This window comes from Strix aluco, chromosome 4 (genome assembly GCF_031877795.1).
Source record: "Strix aluco isolate bStrAlu1 chromosome 4, bStrAlu1.hap1, whole genome shotgun sequence".
Lineage (NCBI taxonomy): Eukaryota > Metazoa > Chordata > Aves > Strigiformes > Strigidae > Strix > Strix aluco.
Window position 1 is genome coordinate 76,093,798 of NC_133934.1, and position 15,442 is coordinate 76,109,239.

Consider the following 15,442-nt stretch of genomic DNA (forward strand, 5'->3'; position numbering starts at 1 on the left):
AGATACAGAATGCATAGAAAAGAACTAGAGTTACTGTAGAGAGGGACAGGGGATAAAAGAGTGTAAGTCATAAATGTATGGGAAGAACTTTGTTAGCCATACTCCTTATGAAAGAAGTAATTTAAATGCAGACATTTTCTGAAGTCTCAGATCTTTTCATTAATCTCCAGGTTAGCACTTTTAAAAGGTTTGTTATAAATTCAGCACTTGATAGTTTTCTCCCATTGGTGCAAGACTTCCCTGTATTAGATTTTACACCACTTTTTTTTTTTTTTTCTCTTTCTTTCAGAATTAGCACCAAGCAGCTATATGCCACATGCGCATTTCTCTATTATAGGCAAACCCCAGGAAGTTCATTAAGTTTTCTTTATGGCTCCTGTGCACTGCTGGAACCATACCTAAGTGGAGTGTTTGACTGTCAGTGATTAGATACCATAAGGGTATATACTTTAGAAAATATCATAGTTGGCATACAGAAATAGACAAGTATAACAGCACTGCAGAGGACCATTTATTCAACAGGCATTTCAGTTGCATAAACAGTAACACTTACCGAGTTCCTGACATTGGCTTCCAGCTTCAACAGTAAAATTGTTTCTGAAAGAGCTTATGTGTAGCCATACAGTATGGCAGAAATAAATATATCCTAATTTCAAGGAAATTGTGGATGTCAGAGATGAGCGGATTCCTACTAGTTTAAAATTTTACTGTCTATAATTCTATTTTCAGTGTTTTGGTGTAAAATAATTCTTTCAAGGGAAATACTCTTGTGAGAAATATGACATTGGTGGAATATATATTGGGGGAAAATAATCTTGTTACTCAAATAGTCCCGCTTAACATGATGCTTATCCTAAAGACGTTAAGTGGCAGACTGGAATAATGCCAGCAGATAGGCTACTCCTGAAGCAAAACATGCCAGGTCTGCAACTCTTCTGAGTTTTTATTAGCTCTTTTGTTGGTGATCATGAGGAACTGGTGCTGTTATCAGGTAATCTTTAATAGTACTCTAGTAAAAGTACTACAGAGAAATCTTCTTTTCCTTCTTCCTTTATTCCTTCCCCTTTTCCCAAAATTTCTGATTATCTGTTAACGTTCTTGAATTGTCTTTTTCATAACCGGTCATCTTTTCTATTTTAGATCTTCCTACTTTCTTCTGCGGCCACACTGCTGCAGATTCATTGAACAGGTTTTGTTATATTTGAGTGGATGGGCTGATCTTTCATGCTAAAATGCCAGTTTCCAACACTTAGAAGAAGACAATAATAAAAAGATCATACAGAGATCATCCCCTACAGTGTGTGTGCTTTAAAATGTTATCATGCAGGGCCCACAAAGGTGCTTGTACCACCCATGTTTGAAACCCTCTTGTAAAAAGTTAGCCAATACATTGCAGTTTACTATTGAGGAGTAGTCTAGCAATGCCATTAGTCAGTGCATACTGCTATCTATATCAGTCTGACTTACAAATGAAAGTGTATTTAAAACATCTGTTCCCATCTTTAAATTGTTCGGTACGGTCTAAGCTGCACTAAATAAGTAATAGTCTCTGTTTTGCAGAGCAGCCCTCCTGTTTTGATGTGAAACAACCACCAGTTCTCAGTAGCTTTTAATACAAACTTACACAATGAGGTGTAAATTGCACCAACAGCATAAAATATTATTAGTACAGTAATTTTCCGAAATTTTGCCACCTTCATGATTTCAGCAGGGGCTAAACCCTGCCTGCGCTGCTGTGATCTCTGGGACTGGCAGGATGCACCCACAGTCACAGGAGGACAGAGCCGGGCAGCTTCTGCCATGGCTCCTCCATGCAGCCCACCCCAGCAGCGGCAAAGTGCAGGCTGTCGTCGGCACCCTTCTGACCCTGCAGCCCCGGGCATGACTCGGCCTCCCCCATAAGTTAGAATAACCACGAGCTGCTCTAATTTTTCTTGGCAGAAAGAGTTCCCTGGAGGCATTCCTCTGTTTCTGAGTACTTTGTGTTTGTCGGAGACACTGCTTCAGATACTCTCTGTCTCTGTGTCAAGGACAGGGAATACGTTCCATAAAGCACTTTGCTCAGAGGCCTATTAAAGGCACCTTTATGTCTCTAATGGACTACAGCAGTGCACAAGGGATTAATCAGAGGGTAGGAATGATCCCCCTTCCTTGTTTCAAGAAATATTAGTATCTCACAGACCACGTTTTCATTTTCTTACAGCACTTGACAAGCCAACTTCAGGACAAGTCGCTTATTACTCAGGGATGGTAAAGTATAGGAGCTTCACTGAGGCAATATATTTATTCTAGGAAGAATATCTTCTGTCAGTTCTCATTTTCTCCTTGTTTTTGAGCTTGCCTAGGAGCAATTCTGGTGAGATCTGAAGGGAATTGCCACGGGAGGTCACTGGGATAGGACTCCCTAAGAAGGTCTCAGAGGCCCTCCAATAGGAGATAGGGGGACATTTTTTACTTTCTCTAATAGCTTTGACAAAGCAACAAACTCTTCTTCACCATCCCCCAATGATAACCCACATGCTTTTGTGAGATGGTATAGTTTTTCCATACCTGAAACAAAATTAGAGGTGATACAGTAATGCGTTCACAGCATGGATTATCTCCATGGCAATATATCATATACTTTGGAAACTACTTGGTCTAGGTGAAGTATGTTAACCCTTCACTTGTTTTCTAACTGGATGCCTAAACTACTCTAATCAGGTAATTTAGTACTGTTACTCTTTTTTTTTTTTTTTTTTTTCAATATCCCCTTTTTCTGTGTCCTCCCTATATCTTTCTTACTCTATTAAGCTGACATGATTAATTTTCACCCCATTGTGTATTTCCTGCCACCAACTACAGGTGAAATCGCAGTTCTCCAGCCTCTATATGAAACAAAAGCAGCACTTCTACACCTCCCTATTAAGTACCAAATACCTTGGAGGTGTAGAAGGTGGATGCTCTGAGCACATATCTTTCCCCTTGGGCTATCTTTCGGCAACTTCTGTGCTGTTTTAGTTGGCCCTGGCCTACTAATACCTGGTTAGAAACCAAAACAATAAATTAATTCATGATGGGTAAATATTTACCACCACCATTCCATTTTTTTTATATTCTTTGTTTTGTAACACTGTTGCCAGTGTTGGTTTCCAAAAAAGTACATAGCAAAGTGTGTCACCTATTACATTTCCACTTCAAGGAAAGGGCAAAGAGCCTTTTCTTACAGGTTCATCATCGAAGTAATGCGCAAAAAAACTGAAAGAAAACATAGAAGAGAATGGTAGAAATTGGTTGAAAAACGAGGTCACCCTGTAGACCGCTCCTCTCAAACCAGGACTGTCACCAACCCTAGATCAGGCCAGCCAGGGCTTTGTCTTCTGGAGTCTGGAGAGCTTCCAAGGATGGAGTTTGCACTGCCTCTCAGGTTAACCCCTTCCATCCCTGCCCTCCCCTCCCAGTGAGGAACTCTCATCCAGGATATTAAATTATCCACCCATACTAAGATCTAGGCTGTGGCATGTTTGTAAGCACCCTCCAAGTAGCTGCAGGCTGCATAGCCACCTACTCCCTGAACTAAACAAATCCATCTTCCTCAGTCTCTCCTCACAAGTCACGTGCTGTAGGGCCATTACTGTCTTAGTAGTCTTCTGCTGGATTTTCTCCAAATTCTCAAGATCTCTCTTGGGCTGGAGAGTCCAAAAACTGGTTGCAGTATTTCAGGTGACCCTCAACAAGTGCTGAGTTAGAAAGGTATAATAATTGATCTACTAGCTGTTCTCCTCCTAACATGCATGTGTAGTTTGCCTTGTTGCTATGAGAGCACACTTTTTAGCACATTTTCAACTAGGCATCCACAGTAACCGCCGGAAATTTTCCAGCATAGCTGGTACTTTGCAGGTTGCTTTCCAGCCTGTACTGACACGCAAGGTTATTCTGCCCTAGGTGCAGAACTTTTTGCTTTTCCCTGTTGAACTTGAGTTGGCCCCATTCTGAAGATTTTCAAGGTCCTCCGGGACTGACTGGGTATATCTCTCCACTCAGAGATTGAATCTCTAAAACGTGTTAGAAGTTCAGACTTAGCCAATTTAACCACACTGAATTAAGTTTATTACAAGAGTGAGTCTCTTCATTGTTATTAGAGACACATCAGGCAGTTAATTTCTTTCCCCTTCCTATAAAACACTGTGAACAAGAGTATTCCGCTGAAATAGGAGATCTATGCTTGATCTTGACCCATGTGCTCTAACTTGTGTTATCATCTATTCTGTAAACTCCCAAAGGCCTGAGTTTTATCTTCCTCATTTGTTGTACTGCAATCAATCCAGATCATACGAAACCAAAAAGTTTGAGCTAGTCCAGCTCAAAACAGGCATTCTGAATTCTGGCTTGCCTGTTTCAAGTATTACTAGTCTTGTAGGTAGAGTTAGTTCACAGGCTAATTTATTTCAGAATCATCTTAAGCATCAGCAATTTTTAAAAGGCTACAGTGCTACATTCCGCCAGGACCCAATGCAGCAAGTTCTGCTAGTAATTATTGCATTTTATTTCATTAATCAACATAAAGCTATTCCTGATTTTGAAAAATGCAAAAAATAAGAACAGCGTTAAGATCAGTATTTTTTTTTTAATTGACTTAAAAGGTCTATTTCTTGTTTTACTTCACCACTGAATCATTTCAAAATCACTGAAGGCAAAGGTGTTACACTAGTATAAAATCAATAAGAAGGGAGTTAAAAGGGCCATACTTTCTACATGCAGTGAATGAGAAATGAAAGAGAGGTTTATAATATCATAAACCTTGGAACTGTGTCTGGTAATTATCCCTGATATGGCCTGCCAGGGAAATGACCACCATCTGCTGCTGCCCACCAGTGCCCTGAAAATACATTCAGGCTGCTAGTATTCACTGGAACTAGCAGTAAACTAATCCTCTCAATTTCAGCTCTTAAGATTACATGTAATTGTGTGTAAGATGTAAGCTCAGTCTACACAGATTTTTCAGGCTCTGAAGTTGTGAAGATTGAAGTAGTTCACATTTGTCCTATACTTGCTGTTCAGCTTCCCCCTCTGTATTTGTATTTCACTGCTGCTTTTGTTTTTAAATTGCTGGCAAAATGGCTACCTGCCGAGTTTTCGGTGTATTCTCTCTGGTTCATGCATTTAGAAGTGGGACTTTTTGTCATAGAGCAGCTTTGTGCTCAGATAAGACTGCTTTTAAAATAAATAAAATGTTTCAAGGTTCTAAGGGAGTTTAAGTAATATACACACATCTCTACAAGGAATATACGGAAAGTAGACCATGGTAAGACAAAGCGTGATAAAGAAATCTGCTGAAATGAAAGACCTTACAGTAGGAAGACATGACACAAAGAAGTTAGATTACAAGGAGGAGGTGAAATAGAAAGGGAGAGAATTTATAAAGAATACAGGGCAACGCTAATTCTAGTTTGGCCGTTTCTACATGCTTCTAACTTTCAATGCAATATAAAAGGATACCTTCACAGAAGGTTTTCTTAGTAAAATAAGTAGAATAATAATAGAAAAAAATACTGTGCGAGTTCCTAGTACTTCAAAGTACAGCAAAGAAGTACTAACATATTCAACCAATAGCATCTAAAAGTAGAGGAATACGGAATTTAGGAAAAAATGGGAAAATGAATAAAGCAGAAAGGAGAGGAGCTGTGAGGGATTCTGTTTTGTTTGCTTTCCTTCCCCCATTTCAGATGGATTAAAGAATTATTAAAAATTAAAATGCAAAATCACTCTCAGACAAACCAAGTGAGAATGGCTTCGGCTGAACTGGGTAATATCTGGATCCCAGGGGACCCCATTCTTCATCTGTTTTTGGCTATGATATAAAGGGTCTCTCTGAATCATTTGGAGTGGCCTGCAGCAGTAATAATGTATCCCTTAGAGCTGCGCCTCTTATTGACAGAATGCAGGACAAGAGAGGCAAAAACCACTGGAGAGGCTTTTTTCAGTGTGAAACGAAGCACTTTGGCTTCTGTGAATGAAAACAAGACTGTGGTGGCATTAGATACAAATTAAGGATGAAAATAGGCTCTGTCACAAGAGGTACTTCCCAAGAGATAGCCATATCAATTTTTTGGTCTGTGTTTGGAGGCAAAAAGGGTATAAGGCTCAAGCTGAACTCCAATAAATCATGGAATGAGTTTGCAAAATCAGGGTTGTGAATATTTTAGAAAAACGTTATAAAGTTTTGTTCGTTTAATTGTGAAAGTATTATTAGGGATTCAGATGGAAAATGTTACATTGATAGTAGTGTTACAAGGAAAAATAAACCCACTGGTCTTTCAGGTAGTAACGGGCACTGAACACATAATTTTTACTCCATGGCACAGAAAACTCTGTTCCATACATAAATAAGGAGGAAAATAAGGGTTTACATATCATACTAAAACAACCCAGTGGTCTATATTAGGGACTCCCATGTGTAAGCTGACGAGAGTGAAAGACTGGAAACTCCTTCAGCTCCCTTGCCTGCCTCCCTGGCTCAGTACGGAAGGGGAGAAGGGAAAGCAGCTGCCTCCAGCAGCAGGAGGCAGAGGGCACAGCAGAAGGTACTCTCCTTGGGACTGGTCCTCTGAGACAGTTGCTGCAGCTCTTAGCTGCTTTTTTTTCCCCTCTGTCTTAACTTTCAAGTCCGTGCTTTCCTTCTAATTATAAAATAATAAAGGAACCTCACAGTGGTTCTGTGCAATCATCTCGAGGTTTTAGTCCCAATTCTCAACTCGCAATATTTTTATTTCAGCTTAATTTCCTTCTCTCCAGTGATATTACTCCCCAGTTACATTGAAACATGACTTTCTGAACTATCTTTATGGATAATGTATAGATGCAAATTCAGCTAAGCGTATATTAAGCAATTTATTGCAAGTGCCACAGTACATACAAGGAGGAAGATGGAACCTAACGTGGAAAAAAGACAGATTGTTGTAACATAATTCTGTTTCTACCTTTGCCCACAGTGAGTGAAAGATGGCACAATGTGTAACTGTGAAGACAAAGGTACACTATAATACATTTATCCTTATACCACTCAAGTGAAACAGCTGTGAGAAAGATAAGGGTCCTAACCTCACAAGGTATATAAATGATAAATGTGCTATAATGTTTCCTATCTCTCTGTATTTTTTCTCCTTTGATAATGCTGTTATCTCAAGATCTCTGCCACAATATTATGGAATATATTTTATTGTTATATAAGTTGGTGTGCTATCTTTATAAATAAATATGTTTAGCATATCAATATGTTAAATGAAAATACTAACATTCTCGTAGCATGCCTACAAAATGAATAGCATCTTTACAATGGTATTTGATACGCTGAAGCCTAATGATATTTCTTGTTCAGAGTCAACTCGAAAACAAATAATTAAAATAAATTATACCCTTAGAGTCTACAAACTAAGGAGGCGAACAAAAATAGCTGTGCAGGAGGGAGGTTAACACAGGGATATCTGTTGACAACGTTATGAAGGCCTCGGAGGGATTCATACGTTTGCCTGCCTGAAGTGATGTGTGTGAGGAATCCCATGTCAGACTGTTAAGTTTAGCAAACAGGATTTCCAGTAATAGATTTTCGGAAAAATGTGGTTACCCAGGGGTATTGTGTACATCCCAATTACTTGAATGTTCTGAGAGACTTTGGCCTTTTTCTCCTCTGTATGCATGTGTGTATATGCATATAATCATAGGGTTTGCTTGTTTTCTCTGTTGTTCTGCTTACGTGGTGTTGCACTTCGTGTAGTGAGAGAGATTTCATGACCTTTAACACAGCTGCCAGTCACTTCGTATAGGTGCCAGCAAAGAGGCACACCAGTTTTTCTGATGCTGATGAGTGACTCTCACAGCTGTTGTCATTTCACCTCACAGCTCCTGTTAGTTTTCTTCCTGTTATTTTTTTGGTGCTTGGTGGAAAGTTCCTGTGTTCTTGAAACTTTAGGTCCCTAATATTATTAATGCTGAAGGCTCTGAGATGCAGGCCCCTCTGCTATACTGAATAGCTAATAACCGTAAAGTTTCTACTGCAAGGAAATCATCATTAACAACCCAAAACTCTCAGCTTGGGGCAGGTCATCCTCTCTAGTCTGTCTGTGTGTTCCGATATCTGTTTATTGGCGCTCATCATTTCAGAGGAAGCAGCCAACTGAGGTGATGTATGAGTAGAAACAAGGAGAGAATTTTAATAAGGAAAGCAGCATGGGCCAAGTGGCCTGTTCTGTACTTTAATATGCCTTGTGGTCTTGTTGTCTCCAAACACATCAGACTATAAATAGCTTCATTTTCACCAATCTGCTACTCTTGCAGAAGAGAAAAGAAGCTTTAGGCAGGGCTACACTGTCTTGCAGGGCAATAGCAACCCATGTCAGCCCCCTCGTTGTGTGAACTGCTGAGACAGGGCACATACAGATCGCAAGTGTCCTGCCCTCTGAGCACCTCACCAGGGTGTTTGTAGGCATGACATGCACCCCAAAGGGCTTATGGTACCCCCCAGAAGGCTTGACCCATTTAGACTTATGTGTATACCCTAAAAATCAGTCTTCAACAGCTGACAAATAAATGGACTTACATGGCTTATCACCAACTGAAAGGGGGAAAACTGGAGGGGCCAGGACAAAGGGGTTTGCAGTGGTCTGCAAAGGAGGTCCCATTCCTCCCTTCCCCCAAGGGATGTCGGAAGCTGTGCCACAACAAGCAGCCAAGACTGTTCCCAGTCTCTCATCACCTGAATGCCTGAACAGAAGATGATGATGTTCCACACAACAACTGGAATCCAGCCTAATTTGAGATCTGAAGGTTAATTTGCTGTTGGCCTATAATCTCTAGATGATCTAGGCTTCTCTGAATAAGGCTGGTTACAAGATGTTTCTTTTTCTACTTTTCTTCTCTCCCAACTGCTTTCTGAGGAGATCTGAGTCCATAAACAAAAAGCAGAATAATAAAAAGCCAGAGGGAAATGAAGGAAAGTTTTCACAGGAAAAAAGTTAATTCAGATTCAGAAGATGAGAAAAGTTCTGGCTAACTTTTGATTCTTTTAAAAATCACTTACTTTCCCTGAACTAATGTCTGGAAATATTTTTTTTGCATTTAAAAAGGAGGTGGTATTTTAGATTTAGTTCTCCTTAGGGAGAACTATTGTGAGCTTGAACTTGTATCAGACTTATTTTTTGATATAAGTTTCATAATTTCAGGCATATCAGTGAACACTGTCACACTTAGCAGCTGTATCTATCTGCCTCTTTGGATTTGAAATAGAGTAAAAATACTTCAGTGATTCAGTTCCAAGACCAGAAGTCAGAAGATCTGGGGACACATTTAAGACTGGTCAGAATTCATCTTAGTTATTTATGGCTTCAGAGTAAGTAACCTAACTTATATTAGCTCAAGACCTGTGCTTTACAACCTCTTCCCGTCTATTTTCGACTCTGGCAAAAAAAATACTTATGTAAGAAGTCCAGCAAATTACTTAACCCCTGTACCCCAGTTTTCTCTTTTGTAAAATAGGATGACGATAACGATAATTACAAATGTTACTTGGATAGTGATACTGAACAATGGCATTCAAGATTTTCAGAGTGAAACATCTGTGGAAATAAGAAACTGTATGGGAATGATATCTAAGCATATCTTACAAGGAAATGGCATACAGAAGCAGTTTGGTTTTAGAAGCCAAGCCTGTTTTGCCCATGTTTTCATCCAATCTAGATCATAACTCTCTGAGGATGGATACCTTCCCCTCCTCACTCTGGTTTCTGTACAGCTCTGGATACACTGACAATAAACTTAACTGAAAATGGCGAGTTACTGATGACACAAGAATGTGCCTAAAGCGCAGTTATTGCATTCATTGCCTTTGCCATTTCTTGGCCTATACATGTCTTTGTAGAAATCAAAAGATTATTTCAGTCCTGAAAATGATGTTGCTGTTATTTCATTGTGCTGAGCTTTCATGCAGTGCAGTAGCTAAAAGAAGTGAGAGAGCTGTCCATTTTGGAAAGAAAAAGCTGAGACCATCCATTTAATGTCACTTAGGACCTATTACAGCAGAATAATTTGGTCATTTAGAATTTTAGATCAAAGTATAAATAGTCTACACTGCATCCCAGAGGTGAGAAGATGGAGACTATTTGCAGTCATAATACCAGATGTTTAGCCACTGCTATAAATCCAACAACAAAAATGGAAAATAAAAAGTGAGCTGTTAATTGGGAATATTTGGAGTCATGTCACAGGTGAAAGATGATCTAAAATGCTGCTTCATAGCACAATGCAATAGTGAAATTAGCACATGTCTATTATCACTGCTTGCAACTCTGCAGGAAACTAATGGAAATAGCTTAATCTTTTCAAGCTCCTCTAAAAGGAGAAATATAGGATTTCACCTGTGTTACTGAGTTTTCCCTCCTCTCTTATTCCTTGCCAAATTCTTACTGCACAGCAGATTTTTATTATTTAATAATAATAAATTGCCTTGATGGTAGATTGAATAAATAACCATAGAGATCAGGGACCCAATCATTCATTTTTAGAGGCAGCTGTAGTGATCCATTGTGGTAATGGTTAGAAAGGGAAAGGGTGCAGTCCTAAAATTCCCCCTCTTGAACCAGTTTCAGGGAGTTCTTTTTCCAAAGCAGTAAAAGCAAAGGCATTAATTATACATTTCCATTATGACAGAGCCAACATCAGCAGTGACTAAAACATAATTTGTTTAGGTGGCAGTGCAGGCTGTTCTCTGATCAAGTTTTGTTTCCCACAGGGAGGCATCAGTCTTAAATTACACAGCAAGCAGGCAAGAGAAAGGAAGCAAACAATAAAACACTTCCCAGAGGAAGAAAAGAGGAAAATTTGTCTTTCAACGTCCTATTAAATAAATAAATCTACATTTTTGTCACTTAACAAAAAATCAGCAATGGGGTTCAGCTTTAATTAAAGGAAGTATGTTTTCTGTGGGGCTTCATAGGATTATATTTTAGATTTCTGGTGATAAGTTGCTTTTAATGAAAAGGAACTTTCTCACTGGAAGGAAGGAAAGGGTGATAGAAAGAAAACTCCTTGGGAAGTGCTGACAAGAGGGAAACATGGGTTATCTTTCTTGTCCAACTGTAATCCATAAAAATAATTTGGATGTTCTTTAGTAAGGTACGCATAGAACCAGGACCAGTCTCTATCAGCATATTTAATTGTACACGAACACTGATATCTATATATTTACATACAATTAAAGTTGGACATGCATCTCTGAAGAAATATATCTATGTTTTAAGCTAGAATTCAGTTTAATGCTATTAAGCATGGGCCTAATTTTACTTTATCTTCAGTTTCAGTGGATCTATTATTCTGCATAAATCTGAACATACTTTAGTACCTTACCAAATGAAAGACCCCAAAGGAATGCTTTTGTTATTTGCTTTTAATTTTTGGCTGCTATAAAGAACTGTTGGTTGTGATTTTCAATTGTAATTTGACTTTTAATATCACATCCCCCGACTGCTTCAGCCACTCCATATTTGGCATGCATAAAGCAAAAGCAAATATAAGCTGATTTCTTATTATCTCCAACACTTTCAGGAAAAACAATAAAAACTAGGATGAACTACGTGCCATTTAACAGGAATATCTTCCTGTTCAACGTACCATTCCCCCTCCAGTGGAGTTTGCTGGCAATTTTAGATGAATGGACACATCCAAAAATGCACGTCATTTACCCCATGCACAGCAAATACTCCTTTGGAACTGCTATTGTGCAAAATTAGATTCTCTCTAACACAAGCAAAAAACCTACGTGTTATGAAAATCATTATGGAGAATGTTGTGTGAGCTTAGCTGGTTTGATTTAATTGAGGTAGTTAATATTTCCAGTATTTAAAAAATAAGAAAAGATGCTTCTGACCACTCAAACTTTCCACAGTGATTAGATACTAAAGAAAGTCACTGCCAAGTATTACTTTGAAAGGGAATGAAAGCATCATTATCTTCTTATTGAAAACTCAAACTAGTGTGGTTTGGTTTATAATTTAAATGTTTAGCTATGCTGTAATTATAAAATTAACTATACTGTACTAGTTACTTGGAACTTTAAACTATAGTGGTCTAAGAGCATAATATCTCAATACATCTGTCATTCATAAATGGCCAAGTTGCATTGTTGATTCTCCAAGAGGAATGATGGCAACACAGATAAAATGTTATATAAAGCCATAAAAAATGCTAAGAAAGTGGTCTGGGAACAAATGATCTCAGTCTTTTACATGTGTTCTCAGTTTCATTGCTCGTAACTGAAATAAGGAGCAAAGGATTAATATGAAGACTGGCTGACCTGGTGTCCCAAGATTACATCACCTCAAGTCAGAATTTTGTGCTCATTACTGAAGTGGCAAAGGCTGCAAATCCCATTGATATATTATTAAGAGTGTCTAATGTGGGGGGAGGGTGCCCAGGTTACATTATACATGGACACCCCCTTCTGGCTGTTCAAGAGGTAGAAACTCTAAAATAGCCTGACCGTTTAGAACATAGTCTGCATCCCTATACTACATGCATAATTACCTCTGAAGCATTCTATTAAATTATAACTAGATTTGCTGATCTGTATTGAAACTGGCTTTCAAATGGCACACCTACAGCTCCTAGTGCTGGTGAGCTTTGTGCAAGCAGGCAGATGAACTGCCTGCCTGCAATCAGTAATTTTCTCCTGAACATTTCAGGACAGCTAAGACAAAACCAGGGCATTTCACAGGCACGCCGTTTCCCTCTTCCTGCAGTGGAGGATGACTGCGGGAGCGAGGCAGTTCTGTGCTGCTGATATGTATTTGCTTGTCTTTAATCAACATGGTCAGACAAGAGAGATCGTATGAAACGGTGGCAAAGAAGTAAAAGATGTGATCCAACTTCTAATAGGCAGGATTAATTTTAGTTGGTCTGGTTACACCCCTGAAATGCAGAACAGCACAGAGACCAGTGAAGTGAGAACCACGAGGTACAGTCCATCAGACTTTACAGTCATGCCTGACCCATCCAACCTATCTGTGAAAGCCTTTTGCAAAAGCAGAAAGTCAAATAAGTATATGTTGAAAAGGTCTGCTGATAAGTTTTCATCCTTACTGACCCTCTCTGAAAGCCTAGTGAATTCACAGGGAAGAAGATAAGACCATAGGAAGAGAACAGCTCTTCTTTCCTTGCTTTTTGGTGCACCTGCTGTAAATGAGGTGGTGAGAAGCAGAAACACTTCTGTGACCTGACAGTGCTCAAGTGCAGGAATTCTGCCTGTTCCTGGGAAGACTGTCTTGTCTCCTACCCCAAACATCCCAGTTCATTCTTTTAATGAGTTTTTCCTATCTAATATGTACAGTTAAACCTTCCTAGGTGGTCCAATCCTTCACTTCCATCCTTGTTAAAGCAGAAAATTAAAACTATGAGTGGAATAAGGCTGAATACTCAGCCCTGCATTGCTCATAGCAAGAATGTTGTGTCATGGAGCAATGGACATCATGTTTTACATCCAGGTCACCATAGCTAATCTTTCCATTTGGTGAAAAGCACCTTTTTTTGTCTCTTCACCACCACCTTTTCAGTGGACCAGATAATAAGACAGAGTTGCCCTGATTTATGATAATGATTTTACTTCAAAGACAGGAAAAGATTAAATGACTGGATGGAGTTTTGTAGGTTTATATGTACACCGATATGTGTATGCAATCTCATCTGTTGAAAATGGATAACAGGACAATGAAGTATGTAAATAGGACAAATAAAGTGAGCAATGCTGATTAGATCTGAAGAATAATAATCCTGGCCCTGCTGATATCGATTGGAAAAACTCCCACTGACTTGGTACAGGCCAAGGATTTCAACCAAATGTCAACACTGAATGAACTGTAACAGAATTTTATATAGACTGGGAAAACTTGTTCAGTAATGTACTCTTGACTAAACAAATTGTGAAGAATATTCCAACTCAAAGTCCTATATGGATTTATTTCTGAACATGATGAGCATTCAGATCAGAAATTAAATGTAGTAATTCAGGACCAACCCTACATATTTCTAATTTGGTACCATCTTTATGTCCTTTATAAAATGTTCGAGTTACTAGAAAATTTCTGTTGACAAATCATTCCAAAATGCGTGGCAATTAAGCATGATGACTGAATGGTCTCACTCTGATTGTCTCTTCATTTGGTTAGGGTAGAAGATTGCAGTGCTGTGGGAGGCAAGAAACTGTTCAAAACAGGAAAGCAGGCGGGAGCGTGAGTGCAAAAACACAACTGCAGTGATAGACGCCAGCCTGCTGGAGCAGCTACAAAGTGAATTCCTGTGTCATTTGGATAGTTTTCTTTTTGTTTAGTTCATTTTAAAAAACTAGTAAAAACCCCTCTTATCTCGCTTTTCTGTATGCATAATTTTTCATAGGTCTTGTTATGTTTTGATAGTTTATATCCAAACCAAAATGAATCAGGCAACTTGAAGAAGTGTGTTCATTTTTTTGATGCTGGAAGCTGTGAGATTAATTGGGTTTTGAAATGTTTTCTATATTTTTAGATTTTGTTTATGAGAAGTGAATATTCCTAGAGAGAGTTTTGCATCTTTGGTTTTTCTTTCCCTCAAAAACCAGTTATTTAATGATAATATATTATGTGACATTGTACATTCTGTTTGAAAAGCCATCTTTTATTTAACAGCGTTCTGACAATGGTTTTGAGATAATTTACCTAAAGTCATTGTAATTTATTCATACTGTTAAAATATCATGCAGGCTTCATGAATGGGGACACTAAAAAGATCTTTGAAAGTTCAAAAATGCATTTTCTGCAGCAGCAGCTGTAATAGAGCTGCCTTGTGTTTATACAGCTTTTATGACCTTAAGGAAAGATCTCAAGCTGATCCATAGGTGTAAGATTTTCTTCCTCATAAATGTGGCACATAAGACTGACTACCCTGATTTACTGAAATCACTGAAAACATCTTCAGTTTCTTCATGTTGCAGATGAAAGCTGGGCAGCGGGAAGAGCTTTCCCCCTGTGTAAATGTTCTAGTTTTCATCTGTAGACATCAGGGCTTCCTGGAAGATGCCAGACTGAAATGGTTTGGATGTGAAGAGTGCCATTTGGTTATTATCCAGACGTAGTGAGCCATTATCTAAATTGTTCTTTTTTTGAGGGGTACAATGAATGCTGGAATCTTAGTAATTTCCTTTCCAAGCCCATTGAAGTGGACTAAGTTTTGGACTAAATACTGTTGTGAGCAGATTGGAGACCCAGATAAAAGGAATTAAGAAGAGAGGTTGCTCTGGCTGTTCATCTCTGTAATGTGTGTATTTGAAATTTGGAAGTCTGCTGCTCCAGATTGACTACTTGTTTCCCAGGCACAGGCATTCTTAAGTCCGCTTTTAACTTGCTCTCCTCAGCAGGATTTCTTCTGCTTGCTAATTGCCAGCAGT